This window comes from Notechis scutatus, chromosome 1 (genome assembly GCF_049901735.1).
Source record: "Notechis scutatus isolate UNSWTSFEM ecotype Mainland chromosome 1, rNotScu1.2, whole genome shotgun sequence".
Taxonomy (NCBI): Eukaryota; Metazoa; Chordata; class Lepidosauria; order Squamata; family Elapidae; genus Notechis; species Notechis scutatus.
In genome coordinates, this window is record NC_142009.1 from 230,152,189 (window position 1) to 230,171,485 (window position 19,297).

At 37.7% G+C, this 19,297-nt stretch overlaps 1 long non-coding RNA gene across 1 annotated transcript; it reads left to right on the plus strand.

Moving 5' to 3' along the window:
- Window positions 1-1,320: 1,320 nt before the first annotated feature.
- LOC148133246 (uncharacterized) lies at window positions 1,321-16,964 on the plus strand. Its single transcript, XR_015746609.1, has 3 exons — window positions 1,321-1,375; window positions 1,726-1,793; window positions 16,826-16,964. It is a non-coding gene; the product is annotated as an uncharacterized LOC148133246 (long non-coding RNA).
- Window positions 16,965-19,297: the final 2,333 nt, after the last annotated feature.

Below are 19,297 nucleotides of genomic sequence, written 5' to 3' on the forward strand. Positions count from 1 at the left end.
TGCTATAGCTTTACCTGGAGATCTTTGTTATTTAAAGTATTCTGGCCCAGGCCTTAATGGCCTTCCCATTAACAAAGGTGTGTGTGTGTGTGTGGAGCTTCTACTTCTGAGGTGAGTTTCTGCTTCTGAGTTTCTACTGTTTTTAGAGGAAATATTCTGCCTTTTTAATATTTCCTATGATATTTCATTTTTCTAGGAGAGGGGTAGGTGCTAACTTCCTACAGTTGAACAGCAATAGCAATATCGTTTAGACATATATACTGCTTCATAGTGCTCTACAACCCTCTCTCAGAGGTTTACAGAGTCAGCCTGTTGCCCCAAACATTCTGGGTCCTCATTTTACCCACTACGGAAGGATGGATGGCTGAGTCAACCTTGAATAAGTACTACATGTGAAGCAGCGGTCTCCAACCTTTCCAGCTTGGTGGACTGGCAAGGCAGTGGCGGAGGAGGGTCTTGTGTGCACACACAGACTTACCCATCACTTCTGCATTCTTGTTCCGAACAGGCTGCGGCCTAGCCCCGGGCCACGGACCAGGGTTTGGGGACCCTCTGGTATAGAGGGATCAGATGTATATAAGCAGCTATGGATTCTTGTTGCTGGACCCTTCCTTACTAACCAGGATATCCAGGTTCAAAAACTTTTGAGGTGGAATTTTGACCTCAAGCAATGTAATGGATGTCTTGGAACTCTACATCTGATTAGTCTATTCCTAAAATAAGATCATATGATTAGCTAAAGTTGCTATGATATCATGGAAAGTTAATGGATGTTCAAATTCCAAAAGGCCCTGGAAAACAGTACAATACTGTATTATTTCAATTCCAGCAGCAATGACTCAATTAGGCTAGTAATACCAGCATTATGAATTTGGCAAAAAGGAGGGAAACAGAAACAATGTTTTAAATTGATAGAAATATCCAAGGAGGAATGTTTTCAAATAGAAAAAAAGAGGGAAGGAGGATCTGGTCAGGATTGTTTGAATAAAGGGGGGAAAAATAATGAATTGAAAAAGAAAGATTGGTGGGGTTAGATAGGAGGGAAAAAAGCAAAAAGGTGAAAATAAAAGTGAGAATATTGTATAAAGTGAGATTCTCCTACAAACTAATTTAGGATAAGTGCAATTTCATTTAATTGGCGGCGGCGGGAGGGGGTGGGGATTCAATAATGAATAGTCTTATTTTAGGATCATACTAATAAGGGGCTCCGCGTCTACTTTGTCCTGATACCAGGGGGCGCTAGGACCTGGCGAGCATCCGGCGAAGCGAGGGCGCTTCAGGAGGCGAGTCCTATTCCGAACTTGCTTCTGGCGGGCAAGAGACGGCAGCGGCTGCCTCTTTGGCTTCGGCGCAGCGCATCCACCATGCACGTCAGGTGAGCGGAGCCCAGCCGAGTACGGGGCACCGGGGCCAGCGAGCTACACTCGGGGCCAGCTCGGAATATCGCTAATCTTTCTTTCTTTCTTTCTTTCTTTCTTTCTTTCTTTCTTTCTTTCTTTCTTTCTTTCTTTCTTTCTTTCTTTCTTTCTTTCTTTCTCTCTCTCTTTCTTCTCTCTCTCTCTCTCTCTCTTTCTTTCTCTCTCTCTCTCTTTCTTCTCTCTCTTTCTCTTCTCTCTTTCTCTCCCTCCCTCCCTCCCTATTTTTCCTTCCTTCCTTCCTTCCTTCCTTCCTTCCTTCCTTCCTTCCTTCCTTCCTTCCTTCCTCTCCCCCTACTTTCATTTGCAGGTGTTTCCCCCGGCGGCTACTGCTCGGCTTCTTTGTCTGGCTGGCTGCACCGGCGTCCCCACAGCGAGGTAAGGCGAGGCGAAAGGTGCAGAAAAGGCGGACGAGGGGCGGGCGGTGGGATTGCGCTCTTCTCCCCATCAGCCGCCTGCGGGAAGCGTGAGGTGCGCGCCTTCCCCCACCAGCGTCTTTAAGGGTTTAGCAGCCTTGCGAGCGCGGCGCGGCTGAGTTGGAAGGGTTAGCCGGTTTCCAAGGGGCTGTCAGCCCACAAAGGGCGCCGTTACTTCGGTGAGATCCGCACAGAAAGCCCGTGGCGAAAGGGAAGCCCTGAAAGTTTGCAGCTTCTCTTCTGAGGCTTCCTTTCTCCCTTTCCCGAAGTTGCATTGGACTTAGGAGTAGACCCTACTCTGGGGGCAGCGACCCAAGTAGCCTTGCTGGAAGCTCATTGCCCTGGAAATGAATGCAAGTACTTCTTGAATAGGCGCGGCCGTGTGGTTCTTCTGCTACTCTCACCGGCCAGTTGCCCGAACGCAAAGCTTGGGGTATTGAAGGGTTAAACCAAATCTTTCTACATATTCATGAGAATTTGCTAGCTTCGGTGGGTGAATGACTTCAGTAGCTCTGCTACTGTTACACGTTCCTAGAACAGACTTCCAGGAACTGATTTATTTTCTTGATTTTTGCAGAGGTTAAAAACCTTTGGGGTGATTTGGTTCCTTTCATGAAGATGTTTGCCACTGTACGGCCCCCAAATAAGATACTGTTTCGTGTTGTGAGATAAGGCAGGTTTTGGGGATTGTGGTGTTTGTTGTCAAAGAGCCCTCCCTTACCCCTCCCTCCACACATAAAGCTGTGGTCAAAATTAAAGTTAAATATTTGACCAGAAGCTGCTTCTTAGCCAGTTAAAAAGAAAGCCATGGAATCACACAGTTGGAAGAGACTAAAGAAATAATTTAGTCCACCCCTTATCCTGGCTCAGTGCAGACTGTTTCTGGAAGAAGATCATCCAGCTTCTGTTTGAAGCCCTCCATTGAAGGAGAACCAGCCACTGCAAGTGTCAGCCTCTTCCATTAGCTGACAGTACAGTCAGGAATCTAATTCTTAGTAATTTTAACCCATTAGTTCTGGTGTTGCCTTCTGGAGCATAAGAGACTTTCCATGCTTCTCACTCTTTTTCTGGAGATTGAACCTGCTGAGATCTTTTAATAAGGACCAGAAACTGATGGGTACAACTGCAAATACCTAGATTTTATTTAAAAATATGGAAAACTTTTCTGACAGTAAGATCTGTACACCAGTGAAACATTCAACCAATGGAGATTATGCGTTTCCTATCTATGGAGGTTTTTAAGAGGAGAATTAAAGGTATCTCTTGAGGATGGTTTCATTGTTTTCCCTGCACATTGCAGAAGGCTGGATGGACGAGATGATCCTTGCAGATTTTTTTTTCCAGTTTCACAATTTTATAATTCTATCAACTGTTTCTTATAGGGCTTGGTTTCTAGACCATCTGACCATTTTGGTAGCACTTTTCTTAAGTTGTTTCAAGTTATTGCCCCTTTTTGCACAAAATCCAGTCTTCCAAGTGGAGTCCTACCAGGGCAGACTGGAGTGGAGCAACTACCTAATTTGGACTCTGTGGTTCTGCTCATGCACCCAACATTGATTGCTTTATTAGCAGATGCATCCCACTGCTAGCTCATATTTAATTTGTGGTTGACCAGGACATCCAGATCCTTTCCACAAGAACAATTGCCAAACCAAGCCTCTCTCATCTACATTTCTCTTTAAGTTCTACTCTCTTCATTTCAACCCATTGCTCAAAGCTATCAAGCACTCTTTAAAACTTTTGTCTCTCTCTCTTTAAATTAAATTAAAGTGGGGAGAGCTTGGATAGCCTGCAGACTTTATTAGCATCCCTCAACTCTCTTATTCAAGAGAGTTGAGCCCTATGGCACTCTGTTTAATACCGTACTTCCCTCCAACCTGAAGCCCTCAGTGAGTACTATTTGGATGTGATTATTCAAGCCAATTTTGAGTTCTTCTAACAACAGTATCATCTCTCCCATATTTTATCACTTGATGAAGGAGACTATCATAGGATACTCTGCTGAAAGCTTTGCTGAGCTTCACATATTCTGTATCTGTGACATTCTCCTGTTCTGCTAAGCTACTGTAATAACCCCTAAGAAGAAGAAAAGATTGGTCTGACATGATTTCTTTCCAATAAAACCCCTGCTGGCTCCTATTGCTGTACTTAATAATAAGTCTAAGTACTCACAGATATGTGGTTTGAGAATCTATTTGACTGCCTTGCTTGGCACAGAGTCAAGCCGATAGGTCTTTTGCTTCCCTGGACCCCTTCCTTACCCATTTTGAAGATGGAGACAACAGCCATTTTTCCGGGACCTTATCAATCCTTTGGAAGTTCTCTGTGTGTCTAGAAAGCAGTTCCACAATCTCATTCATTAGTTTTTTCAATACTTTAGGATGTCATTTGTCTATCCCTGGAGCCTTTAATTAATCAAAATGAGCATGCTTTCCTTCCCTAGCTTTTCCAGGTCTATCCTGAGCTGCAGTGCTCTCATTCCCCAATGGTATAATAGTGTCCAACTAGGATTCCATTTCTCTTCTGGGAGAAGACAGATGCAAGATAGAAAATAAGAAATTCTGACCTTTTACCATCACCTCTTTTCACCACTTTCTCCTTGCAATGGATTTATATCCACCTTGGCTTTCCTTTTGTTTTAAGGAAAATCTGAAACACAAAGTATATTCATTACCTTTTTCTTATCAAGTTTTAATTAAAACTGCAGCCAAGGGTTTTCTTCTAACTTCCTGAAAGTTTTCAGCCTCTTGCACAAGTAGCTTTTTGCCTTTCTAGTTCATTTTTAGAGTGCTTTAAAATTTCTTTACAATCCTTGCAAATAAACTGTGAGAACCCTAAAAAACTACAGATCCTACCTAGACAGAAGATTGTAGACTGAGAGATAGAAAATTCCCCTGGAAACTTCCAGTTCAAGTAGTTTGTATCTCACCTGCAATGGTTTCAATCAATGAATTATTCTTCTTTGGACATGTCTTCTTTGGAAGTATCTATCATTCAGTAAGAACCGAAGAAGCTTATTGGATGAGAAGCGAAACATCTCCAAGGAAAAAACATAGAAAAAGCATCTTTGGGATGTCTTCTTTGGAAGAAAACAATCTTGGTCAAATTCAGTGAGAATTGTTGAAAAAAGTGCATCTTGTTGAAAATGCAACATTTTCATGCATCTTAAAGTAAAAATATTTCCCATTTCTGTCAATAGAAAAACTTAAAGAATTTTGATAAATGCCTTTGTATTAAAATTGGTTCTCTTCTGTTTTATTACCCAATGCTTGCAATTTACACATTCCAGACTAAAAGGCTTCTTTTAGCTGAGTTTTAGGAAGTGGCCCTGAGGCTATAAGTCAGAAGATCCTCTGCCTGTGTATAACCCATTGAAATTCAGTTTAAGATTGCCCTGGCAGAACAGCTTTTAATAGTACAATTGAGCAAGTGGAAAGAAATACTGTATAGAATTTTGCTTCCCTAGAGATTAACATGCTGAAATGTCTTGCAGTTGCATTAAAGGTCTTATTTTACAGGCAGTAATACAGCTTTTGGTGATCCTTATTGGACGTAAGAATTGGAGTCTGTGTGTGGTACAGCTGGTCACTGTATATGCTTCTCACCCTCTCCTAGAAATCTCCAGTTAGACAGGCCTTAAAAACTTGGGATTTTACTGAACTAACAACCAAGGTGGAATTAAAAGGATAAAGCCAAAAGCGGTCCATACGAGTTTAAAAATTAAGCATATTTTGCACTGCATGCCGAGTACAAATTTGCATAATGACCACAGCTGATTGTAAGATTTTTTTTCTCTTTTCACTTCTAGCCTGGCCTTACATTTATGACTAGAATTCTAGATTTTAAGTCTTTGGCAGTCTTATGCAAGGAGCAGTGTGAAAAGATGTATTTCCTGTGGTTGATGAAAAACTCTGTATATACCCTTGACTTACGACCACAACTGAACCCAAATTTTCTGTTGCTAAATGAGACATTTGTTAAGTGAATTTTGTCCCACATTATGACTTTTCTTGCCACCGTTGTTAAGTGAATCACTGAAATTGTTAATAACATGGTTGTTAAATGAATCTGGCTTCCCCATTGACTTTGCTTGTCAGAAGGTCACAAAGGTCTCCATTGCAACCGTCACAAATATGAGTCAGCTGCCAAGCACCTGAATGTTCATCTCATGACCATGGGGCTGCTGCGATGGTCATAAGTATGAGAAACGATCATAAGTCACTTTTTCCAGTGCCGTTGTAACTTTGAGTGAACTTTAGTAAGTCAAGGACTACCTGTATTGGCTTTTAGGTGAATGATACTAGCTTTTCACATATTTTGTGAAGGAGCCTTGACTTCTGCGTGCTTTTACTTACATAGCGACTAGTGTATAATGTTGACGAGCAGATTCAATAAGGAGGACCTCTTGAGCAGAAGTATTTGCTTGGTGAGTGTTCTGGGGCACTTTAATAATTAAAATGCCTTTGGCTCTTCATGAATATGAGTTAATAAACATCCTCGGTATCTGTATTATTAACCTGTTAAATGTAAGACACAGTCTGGCTTTGAAGCTTAAGTGTGATCGGCATGTACTACCTTTGAGTGGAATCTTGAGCGACACATTCTGTCAACAAATCCACACATTCCATGAAGCTTGTATTGACTAGTAGGTGGGAGAAAGGGAGGCCTTTATAATGTGGCTCAGTGGCAGCTTAGGACTGTTTCATTCTCTGACTTGTAAGGCTAGATTTGATTACAAGCGGAGTCAACATGTCAGGGCAAGGAGAGGAAAGTTTGCAGAGGGCAGGTGTCACTTCCTTCTTCTCAACACAGCACCCCAGGGAGGAAAAGTGTGGGGTTTAATTAATTAATACGTTGCTTTATTCATTCATTCAGTTTTATATCGCTGTCTCCTGCTGTGCCGTTTTTAAAAGTTTTTTTTTTAAAAAAATTCTGTCTTTATTATTTTTATGAATCACTCAAGATGGTGAACGTACCCAATAACCCTCCCTCCTCCTATTTTCCCCACAACAACAACCCTGTGAGTCGAGTTGGGCTGAGAGAGAGAGAGTGACTGGCCCAAAGCCATCTATATCATTACAGGCTTTATTAATATAGATGATAAACTCCCTTATGACTGGCACATTTTTGCTGTGCTGTGTTAGAGTGATCTCCCTACTAGATTTGAGCTCCGATAGGACTCAAGATTACAGCGCTTCAGAGCTGAAATGTTTCTGGAGGAAAATATGTTTCTGGATTGCAAAACAAAGTGTTTCTCTTGATACAGATCCACCTAGGTTTCCTGATCTAAAAATCAAGACTAATATACAGGCACACAAACTTATACTGTACACTAATTCACATTTCTAGTTTTACACCATTCATAATCCCAGATTTATTTCATGGAATACTGGGGAATATATTATGATAGCAGTATGGATATTGCATATAGCTAAGGATAAAAAAAATATGGTTCATATCTGCAATATTTTCACATGAGAGGCTAAGCATGGCTTAATATTACCCTCATTTAAGAAATTAAGTACTGAATATGTGCAGGATATAATGACGTATCGGTTGTTTCCTATCCTCTCTTCAATTGCCTCTATGTTGATTTGCTGACACTTTTCTGATTGCTTTTATGAAACCAAAGAAAAGCCTCTGGGGCCAGAAGCATTGTGTGCAAAAAGGTTGAGTTTCCTTCCCTTCCCTCTGTGCTCCCAGTTCACACACCACACAAACTTGCTCTATGTGGGGTGAAAACAAAGTTGGAGTCAAGAAGACAATGCTGCAGGAGTAACCTCACTGGTGCAACTGTATTTACTCCCTAAATCTTTTTATCCTGGAAGTGGCTTATAACACAAAGAAGGCATTTGTCCTGAATTGGGTAACCCAATAGAAGATGGATAAGGTAAACTAGCCAATACTAGCATGGTTGCAAATTGTGTTTATGCTGGTCTGCTTTAATTGCAATTTGACCTGTGATCTGGGTTCTGATGGCATGCAAATCAGCTGCATTATAGCTTAATCTATTATATAGAATATAGAATAACAGAGTTGGCAGGAGTCTACCCTGTCAGTATGTGCAAAAGAAAGGAAAAACCATTAAAATGAGACCAACAGACCTCTTTTCTGCTGAAAAAAGAAAGCTTCCTAATCAGTGCAACGTAGATATTGACCAAGTTTATCCCAGGTGGTTCTTGTTTATTTAGAATAGAATAGAATAGAATAGGAACAGAGTTGGATGGGACCTTGGAGGTCTTCTAGTCCAACCCCCTGCTCAGGCAGGAAACCTGTATCATTTTGGACAAATGGTTGTCCAATCTCTTCTTAAAAACTTCCAGTGTTGGAGCATTCTGGAGGCAAGTTGTTCCACTGGTTAATTGTTCTAACTATCATGAAATTTCTCCTTAGTTCTAGGTTGGTTCTCTCCTTGATTAGTTTCCATCCAGTGCTTCTTGTCCTTCCCTCAGATGCTTTAAGAGAATAGTTTGTCTCCCTCTTCATTGTGGCACCCACTTGCATATTGGAACATTGCTATCATGTCACCCCTTAGTCCTTCTTTTCATTAAACTAGAAATACCCAATTCCAACAACCATTCTTTAGTTGTTTTAGCCTCCAGTTTCCTAATCATCTTTGTTGCTCTTCTCTGCACACTTCGTATTGTGATTTTCCTTGTTACTTACCCTGCATTGTTTTTGTTTAATTTTTTATTTGTTTAATTTTCCTTAACTTTTCTTGAACTGATATCTTGTGATAGTCCTGATTTTCTTTCTGCCTCTTGCTAGTCAACCACTGATATTAATTTTCATTTTCAACCTAATGTTGAGATTAGATCTAATAGAATAGAATAGAATTCTTTATTGGCCAAGTGTGATTGGACACACAAGGAATTTGTCTTTGGAAAAAATTATTTGGAAAAAGAGCTTCATGCCTGGATTTTCCAGTTTGGCCTTGATAGTCATTGATCTGCAGCTGTTAAAAAAGTTATTCTTGTGTATATTTTACAACACAGTATATCAAGATTCAAAAATTTAGAAGCATGCTGTACTCCATTGTTGGTATATTATAGCTTATTCTCCAAATTTATTGAATAAGAAAATTTCATCCTGGCTAGTGACTACAAGTTTGGAATACAAGTTTGGAAATATTAATGTTTTTTTTCCTTGGCTTGGGTTATACCTATTCAGGATTGCAATAATTACTCATTAAACACACATATTTCCTGTGATATTATGCAGTTGATATGTTTCCTATCTCATGTAAGCAAGTGAAGACTGCCATCCAAGCCACCTTAATACAGAAGTAGCAATAATTATGGGTTAAATTGAATGTATACAGAATTTTGCATTATTTTGACTGGGAGCATTTGTACCTAACTTTTTCACAATGTTTTATGTAACCCTCAAATCATAATTGACAGAAATGTAGCTTCATGCCTATCATGGTCATGTCTTCAGCAGGTGTCAGCAAGTAGCTAAACCTAGCAAGACTTGAAAAGCTAAGTTGGATCAGACCTGTTTAATACTTGAGTGGGAGACCATAAGGAAACCTAGGCTAAGCTGGAAAGTAAAAAAAAAATCTTCAGAACGTGGCAGTCCCACCTTCTTCTCTATTGTTGCTAAGAAAATCATATGGTCACATAACCATGGAGTCAGCAGGAGTGAAGATTTATGCTTAGTCACCCTTTTTATTCACTCCTTTGCTATGGATAATGAAGAATAGCACATCAATTTATCTAAGATTTCATGACAGAAGATTGCTAATTAATTATTCTCAATCAAAAACTAGTTCTATTTGTCATAATGGTTGCTGTTGATCCTACTTTTTAAAAAAAAATAATTTTGTTTTTTTCTGTGGTATAAAATGTGAAGCTCCTTCTCTTGCCTTGCTTCTAGATTTTTAATGACTTTTTTGGCTAAATTTGTTATCTTGACAAATTATTAATGAAGAAACTGAAATGTGTTATTAATGGTCTAGGAATATTATCAATTTGTTCTTGTGTTTTTGTATAAGCCGTTAAACAAATGGAAATGAGTGTATCATTGTTTTATTTCTTATGGGTTTAAATTATAGTCCTAAAGGACTATAAGCAAGCAAGCTCCGAACTGGTAGGAAATTTTTTTTGAAACACACCACTGGGGCTTAGCATATGTGGTTAATATCCAAAAAGCAAGAATTCCTTCTAGTTTTCTTTAGTATAGAGGTTTTGAAAAATTTGGATGTGTAGAAGACTTGGAAAGGGGCATGAAATTGTAAGTGGAATAAGATGTTGCTACATAAAGATTCCCCCCCCCCACTCTATCCAAGACATAGATGAGCAGGTTGAAAAGACTCTAATCCTGAACTTCCGGTTTGAGCTTCTTCGGCGACGGACCGAAATCCGCGATCATGTGTGGTTTCGATCCATGCACACCACCGGAGCACCCCAAGCTGGATGGATTTGGGGCTAAGCCACCCCGTAGAGGTGGTGAAGAGGGAGGAGACCACCAGCAGGGTCGAGGAGAGCTGCATCTCTCCTCCCTAGCTGGCCATTACTCCCTTTCCTGAAGGCGGTTGCAGCGGTGGTCAGAAATGGCCACCTCAAAGAAGAACTCGACTGGAAAAGAATGTGCAGGAGGAAGATAAGAGAAAGTTTTGGTTGACAGGTTAAACTGAAAAAGCAATAACATAAGGTACCCTGGAATTTGAACTATTAAGAATAACATTGTTCCCAAAGAAGATTTTGAAGCGACGAAGGAGAGAGGGAAGGGAAAGGATTTGGCTTTTTTTTTCTTTCCTTCCTCATATTGACAGCTAAAATATTTAAGTAAGAAACTGACAAAAATCCACTTTGACATCAATAGGCATTCAAGCTGAAAATAAAATGTCAAAGGGATAACAAAGACTTTTGGATATTCAAAAACCTTTAAAAGAAGGAAAGGAGAGAAAAGGAAAAAATAAAAGGGCGGGATCTGGAAAAATGGAGGAGACTGCCTGGAAGTAAAAGGAATTTACAGCGAAACTTCAACAAGAATCCTAAAAGATACATCCTAACCGAAACTTTGTAACAAGATAATAGAACCCCAGGAAGAGAAAGTGATAAAAAGAAGCAAGAAGAAACAGCTTTGGATTATTTGGGTTACTTGGTGATTTTTGGATTTTTGGTTATTGGATTTAAATGACTAAAATCAATCAGGTGGTTGTTTAAAAGTGTTTAAAATGGCATCACTCTTGGAAGAACTAAAAATGGAACTTAAAAAACAGAAAGAAGATGCACAAGAAGAAAGAGGCTTTTTTGGCTTCGTATTTCAATTTTTAGAAATGGAGATCTGGAACTATGAGAAACAACAAGAAGTGCTTGTAGAACAAGAAGGGTGGGACAAGGAAGAAGCCATCTTTAATGACCAAGTAATTTTAAGTGGGGAAAAAAAGGAAAGGAGGGAAAGAGAGTGAAAAGTTTAAGATTTGAAAAAACAACCCCCCCCCAAAAAAAGAATAGTTTGAAAAGTAATTACAATACTAGGAAGAAACAGAAGAGTGGATTACAGAAGAGAGAATTAGAATTAGAGAGATAAGGGGGCAAAAAGGGGAGGGAGAAGAAGAGGGGGGAAAAAGGAAAGGAAAATAAGTTATAAAGGACAGAAACAAGATATAGAGAAACAGGGAAAACATACAAGGATTAAAGGTATAGGCCTATTTAGAAGACATAGAGATAATGGGTGAAATTTAATTGAAAGAGGGATTCTGCAAGGGTACATAAGATAGTATTGTTATATTAGAAATAGAAATAAACTTAGAAAATATGAAACAAGTGTGATTAAAATGATAGATAAAATACTTACTGTAATGTAATAGAATGTTTGTTAATAAATAAGAAAGAGAGAATGAAATTGAAAGGATGGGAACATTTTAATTATTATTAATGATTTATAAAAACTTAAGTGAAGAGAAATATGAAAGAAATATGGGGAAAATTATGGAAATATTATAAGTGTTCATAAGGAAGTAAGATATTCAATTGAAAAGAAATGTTAAAGATGTTAAAGATTGTAACTAACATTAATGATAGAGCTGAATTGGAATAGAATAAGTGTTTTATTTGCTATTGTTATATATATATTTTCTCTTTAAGAACATAGTGTGTATTTTAAGAATGTACCAAGCAGAATTCGATTGGAAGTTATGTGTTATATTGAATGTTATAAATTGTAAAGGCATAAATTGAAGTTTAAATAAGAGTTGAATGGACAAAATTAAAAGATACAAAGGTGTCATACTTCAATTAGTAACTACAGGGGAAAACTTGTTTAATGAGTAAAGAAAATATGAAATTGAAATAGGACAGACAAAAGTATAAATATAATGATTAGAAAGACATTGAAACTTAGAAAAAGATATATAATTGAATTTAGATAGGTATGAGATAATTAAAAACAAAGTTGAGAAAACTAAGGGAGTGAAAAAATTATGGCGAAAATGTTAAAATAGTAATAAGATATGGAATAGAACACAAAGACAAATATGAAATTGAGTTTGTGTCTGTATGGAGAAGTGATAACCCAGGATCATGCTATTCTCAAAAAAAGATGTTTTATTTGTATTATGTTTTGTGAAAACCCAAATAAAATTTATTTTTTGAAAAAAGAAAAGACCGTAATCCTGCTCTTGTGCAATAAAGATTTCTGGTTCCTGACTCACTATAAACCACCAAATGTGTCAAGTACTGCGCTTATTCTAATGATAGATGCCTATATATAGTGTTAGGAGCAATCAAAAATATCTTGTTTGCTCTATTTTTAAAGTAATAATTGAATTACTGCCCAAGTCTATTTTTTTGTACATATTGATTGGTAAATGGTGGCTGGGAGTGTAGGTGGGAAGGACAGCTAAGTACAACTATCCCTGAGTGTTTTCCTGTAGCACAGCTAAATAAATACTGGTTGCCTTTTGAGAAGGAAGGAATAGAATAAGAATAGAGGAGACACACCTAGTCACCAAGGTTTTTTTTTAATGTACTATTTATGCTCTGATTTTTATCTGACCAGCATGCTTAAAATAGCCAACAAAATATAAATACAGAACTAAATTGGAAACAGACAGATTGAAACATTATGTGTACAGAGAGACAGACACATACACACATAAAATCATCAAAACACGAGAAATCCATAATTAAAGGATTGCTTTGCCTTTCCTCAGAATGAAAAATTATCCACTTAAATTATGATTGATTCCATAGAAAGCAAATACCAGTGTTATCTTCTCTTTTCACATTTTACTCCTTTTTACATTTTGTTTTGTTCCTTATCTACAGGTGCTTCCTCCACCAAATATCCCATTTTTTGGAGGATACAATATGTTCTTTTTCTTTGGATATTACACAAGAGGGAAGAGCTAGATAGAGGTGCACACTGTTCTTTCTTTTGACACTTTTTAAAGGAAACATTTGCATGAAATATGTTGGCAGCATGCATTTGAAAGATGCAAGGAAACTATGCTTTGATTGCTTTTGGCAGAAAATACAAGTTTATTCTTCTGCTGGCCAAAGAAAAACCAGCTTGCTGTTTGATGTAGATGTCAGATAAAAGTAACTTGAACTTGTACCTTTAAAACAGCTTGCAATTAATATGTATTGTAGTTTTGAAGTGGACATTTGTTTATATGATTGGCATAGACTTTGCATTATACAATAGCTTTTTAAAAAAACAATTAATGCATTTAATGCAAATTTAGTTTGTGCTAATAGTTCGCCTGGTCTTTCCCAGCCTGAACCTGTCATAAAATACACTATTTATTCTTTGTACCAATAAAGAACATTAGATAATTATCTGACGTATCCACTGGATAATCACATTTGCATTTCCATGATCCAAAGAATATGTTGTGTATTAATTGGGAGAAAGCTGGAAGTTAATGCAGGTGAGTGCTTTTTTTTTAAGGAAATAAGTCTGCTATGAATTAGAAACAGATTTACAGAAAGGCAAATGAAGATGTTTGTGTATCTTGACTTTCTGTTAAACACTTCTGCTTCAACTTGCAAACATAATGATATAGCAGTGGAATTAAAAATGATTTAAGATGTATTTGTAAAAGTCCAGGTGCATAGGGAGAGCTTCCACCAGTTATAAAAAATCATTAAGATGTCAGACAAGATGTTCTCAGGAGAATCCTGTAGGGACAGGGGTTGGAAGACCAGAACCCTGAGACATAGAGGGCTTTAAAGATTTAAGGTAACATTTTATTAATTGTGCTTTGGAAACTGACATTTGATGAAGTTGACAACACTTTTTTTGTTCAACTAGAATATCTACAATCTAACAACAGTGTTTGAGACTGTAAAGTGTTCAAGCCTCTTGTTAAAAGAGGCCAGCCTATGTTAAAAGTTTATTTTTTTGTTCTTGTTAATAGCTGGATTATGGACACATTTTGTGATGATTTTATAACATAATATATTGTAACTTAGTTTTCGATCAAATCAAGGGATACTTCCATTACAGGACTAATAGTAATTTATCTTAATATTTTCCAGGCTGTAGGTCTATTGAGTATTTGAGAATCCATAAAGAACTCAGACTTTATTTGCTTGATGGTCTGGCACTGAAATTGAATGAAAACATTAGTAACACTTGTCTTTTTGTTATAATTTGTTAAAGTGGCTTTAAGAAGAAAAGGATAAATGACTGAGGTTCATACATACAATGGAATAAAAGAATAAGTCTAAAGCAGAGCTTTTCTACATTAGATGTTCGGGGATTATTGTACAAGCATAAGTGTAAATACTGTGGAGGAAACATTTTGCTTACAATCACTTTTACCGATTACTATTGCATGTGAATGGAAGATTGGTGTAACTTCAAAAAACTCTCTGATCTGTGAGGTTATATGGTGGGTAATCCACAGCTATAGAATGCATATGGCTTCTATACTTCGTTTCTGGAATCCTGGACATAAGTGCTGAAAATTAAAGATGTAGCTTAAGCTTACCATTATTTGAACGGAGGGAATACAAAAACATTGTCACTATGTGCCACCTTCAGTCCTTGGTCTCTGCACTTTCCAAATGTTGGATGTAACCCGAGCCATGCAAAAGTACAGTAGAAATAACACTAGCACTTGGACTTCTATCTCTCTCTGTAGTGCTTTACCATCATACTCTCTGAGTTGTTTACATAGTCAGCATGTTGTCCCCAACAATCTGGCTACTCATTTTACCAACCTTGGAAAGATGGAAGGATGGGTTGAAGTTGAGTCCATCAGGATTGCCTGCAATGCTGTATTCTAACCACTGCACCATCAGCAGCTCACTTATTTTATCACTTTGATAAAAATGGTCTTTATCATGATGGGTATAGCTGACTGACTGTGTAGTTAGTAACTGTGTCAGCCCTCACTAAATTGGCTGTATCTCTGCTGCATTCCTTACGCTATTTAATTATTCCATTTCCCCCTTTCCCTGCTATTGATTTTTTATTACTGCATTTGATTTGACAGATTATTTAAGCAGAAATTTCACATGATTATTCCTCTCTAATACAGCCTTATTTTTTCATTTGCTTTTTTTTAAAAAAAGAAATTCCAATGGTCTTTTCTAAATTTCTAAGTACATGTGTACTTTAAAAAGAACAAACCCAACTCCCTTCTTTTTTAAAGAGGAAAGGAATTTTAACCAGGTAACATTTCTAGCTTTCTCACCTCATCGATTTGGATACTGAAAATAAATTTTTGGCAGTCAAAACCTTAAATATCTTTAATGAGGAAAAGCCCCCTCAAACCTCTGTTAAGGTCTACATTGCCCTTCCATTATCGGAGTACATTTTAGATGTACTGGATAATAATTTCTATTGTGCTCAACTAACAGTTGATGTTAGTTATGTTAGTTAAAATTGGTCATGTTTTCAAATGCATTTTGATAGCAGCAGTTTGGGGATATTGATGCAGGTAATAAGAAAAATATTTCTGGTTCTCAGTAGCTAAAATTATGAATCTTTATATGAGGACCATCCATACATTGATTCCAGGAGGGGGATTCTACCAGTTCGCACCTATTCGCTAGAACTGGTTGTTAACCTTCTAAGCAGTTCGGAGAACAGGTTGTTAGAAGAAATTACTGGCCTAATCTTGTAAGGAAGGCAGGAAGGAAACATTCTGGTGTTGCTTACAGAAACTGCCTCTCCGTTAACCCTTATTACATTCTTGGCAGGACTGGACTTTCTGTCTCAGGAACTTCTCAGGAGTTTCCCCCACCTCCTTTGCCGGTACTTTGCATGTGTGGAGTGACCATTCAAAGTTACAATGGCACTGAAAAAAGTGACTTATGACCATTTTGCACACTTAACAACTGTTGCAGCATCCCCACAGTCATGAAAGGCCAGGCGAGGAGATGTGTGCCTCGATATAAGTGATATTGAGTTGGCCACGCCCAACTCACCAAGCCACGTCCGAGCACATCCACCCAGTCACATGACCACCAAGCCATGCCCACCAACTAAGCCATGCCTACAGAACCGGTTGTTAAAAAATTTGAATCTCACCCCTGATTGATTCTCAAAATATACATTATAATTAGGCATTTCTTGTTTGCTCCCATTGTCCTCTCCCTACCCCCAAGAATACATTATGTTCATCTCTATCTGAAGACTTCCATTGAATTGCTGTGTATATTCAGGAGTAACTGTGTAATTGCACAAGTCCTTAGACATTGTGCTTGGCTCACAAAAATTGTACTCTCAGATTTCCAGATTCAGTTTCTGCTAAGTTATCTCCAAAGAAATAAACCATATGATAGTGTAATATTGTGGCCGATTCTCACAGTATGCTTAAAAACAAATTCCAACATGTTGAATCATAAACTAGCCTCTTAAACTAGATGTAATATATTGTGTCAACCCATCCCATCTGTAATATGTCTGCGTAACCAGGAAGTTTCAAACACTTGAGAATGGGAATTTTGAAGGGAAGGAGATATAGTCTACATAGGATTGGAATTATTTGCAGTCATGCTGTTGCTTTTTTCCCCTTCTGATCCTTTTCAGATCCTTTTCAGCTGCTATGCCTGGAGGAAATAATACCAACACTGCAAAGGATGGGTGAAGGGAAAACAGACATGATACTGGGAAGTAGTAGTACACTCATCCTCTTGAAATGCTTAGAGATGGACCATATTGAAGTGAGCAGAGCATCAAAACATTTGCATCTTTTCAAAAAATATTTCAAGTAAGATGCACATTCCTGTTGAAAAACAATAAATTAAATTGGCATTATTGTTATCAATATCAAGAAAACACCTTTTGCCTTTTCTTTTCCATCCTTGTTCTGGACACCATAGATCAAGGATCTTCAAACTTGGCAAGTTTAAGACTTGTGGACTTCAATTCCCAGAATTCCTGAGCTAACATGACTGGAGGAGGAATTCTGGGAGTTGAAGTCCACAAGTCTTAAAGCTGTCAAGTTTGAAGACCCCTGCATAGATGGACAGACACAGCCTCTTTGCTTAGTTCAAATGCAGGAGGAAAGAGCCTGCTCTCCTCATGGAAAGAATCGGATTTCCTTTAATTTATCCAGGCAAGCAGCTCCTGAGGACTCAGATGGATTCATCTATTAAGCTTTCTTGGCATGATGTCAAAATTTTGTGATTGCTTTCACCTTTTTTTTTTTTTTTTGCACTTTCCAATCTAGCCAACTGTCTTGATTTTATGTGATGGTTTTCCATCCAGGAACTTACCAGAACTGATTGGCTTTCTGGATCAGCTGAATTACCACTCATGTGAAATAGGATATTTTAATGTGATGGCTTTCAACCTCCCTGCATTCCTGGAGGTACTTCAGGAGCAGGAGAAATGTGAACCCAGCAAACCTAGGTGCTTTAAAAGTGATGACTAACTAGCCCAAAGGTTTGTTGATTTTAAAAGCTCAATAAAAGCGAATTTCCCTTGTTTGCCAAACATGGCAAAATGTTTAGTTTTATTGAAGTCATTTTTCTCAAATAACAAGAACAAAACAGGGAAAAAGACAAGTGAGCCATTTATTTGGGGACAATATTGCACTAATATAGTGAATAGGCTCTAGATTTGTGATCTTAGAAAGTGTGTATATTTCCCAACAATAGACTCTTTTTTATATATATATATATACCATATATATACATGTATCACTCCTTTTTTTCTTCCTGGGAAATATATGTTTACCCAACTCATAAACCATGACTCTGGACAGTGTGCAACAGTATTCTTTACATTGGTATACTCATGCCTTATTTTTAATAAAATTGGGTAATATGCAGGAAGAGAGCAGAAGAAGATTGAGAGCAGTAGCTTTTAATTTTGCTTTCATTTAAGTTGAAAAGTATCACCTTGGGTTTTGACATATAAAGCTATTTCTATCATTTTAGCATCGTACACCATGTATTTAGCCCTACTTGTTTGCAATTTGCAAATAAGTCAGGAAGTTTGTTTTATGGAGAGTCTGAGAAATTTGAGCAGGGAACAGGTCATATTATAGAATTAAGGTTATAAAAGCTGATACAAAAGCCAATTACCATTACAGGGGGTTTATAAAAAGGATAATCTAGTTGCTTTATTCTTGGTTAGAATTCAAGAGGTCCTTCTGTATTCAACGGTACCAAGTATTTCTCCTTCAGTAACTGGTTTTATGTTACTATTGACAATGAAATTATTTATTTTAAAGGAAGCCCTCAACCTATGACCACAATTGTGCCGAAAATTTCTGTTGTTAAGTGAGACAGTTAAGTGAGTTTTGCCTCATTTTACAACCCTTCTTATCACAGCTGATAAGTGAATCACTGCAGTTGTTAAGTAAGTAACATGATTGTTAAATGAATCTGGCTTCCCCATTGACTTTGCAAAAGATGATCATGTGACCCTGCAACCATCATAAATATGAACCAGTTGCCAAGCACCTGAATTTTGATCATGTGACCACAGGGAATGTGAAAAACATCAATGAGTCACTATTTTCAGTGCTATTGTAACTTCAACTTGTCAGTAAAAAAAAATGGTTGTAAGGCAAGGATTACCTGTATTAATTTTGCATGTGACTCCAGTTATTGCTGACTCTGAATACCCATCATCTGTAAACAAGATTAAAAGTAAAAAATATGAACATTTACAGTAACAGTGCCATAATGGGAACACCCTTTTTAAGCATGAGGGAATATCACAACTGAGCTGAATGAACATTTCTGTGGCCTATCTCTTGCTTTATGAAAGTCTTTAGAAATACGAATAACCGATTAAAGGCAACATAATCCTTACATGCACTTGTCTGGAGAGAATGTTTTGGGATTGACTATGTCACAGGATGATATTGTGTCAGGTAAAGGACATGCTCTTGGTGCCATTTATTAGTGATGACCTAAGCCACCTGTCAGTGATGCAGACTATCAGCCAGATTTTCATGCAAGGAGCCTCACCTTTTTTGAGATACGCATTAAAGAAGCTTTCTTGATCTAGTTTATTTGAGGAGACTTCCAACTTGCTTTGTGATCT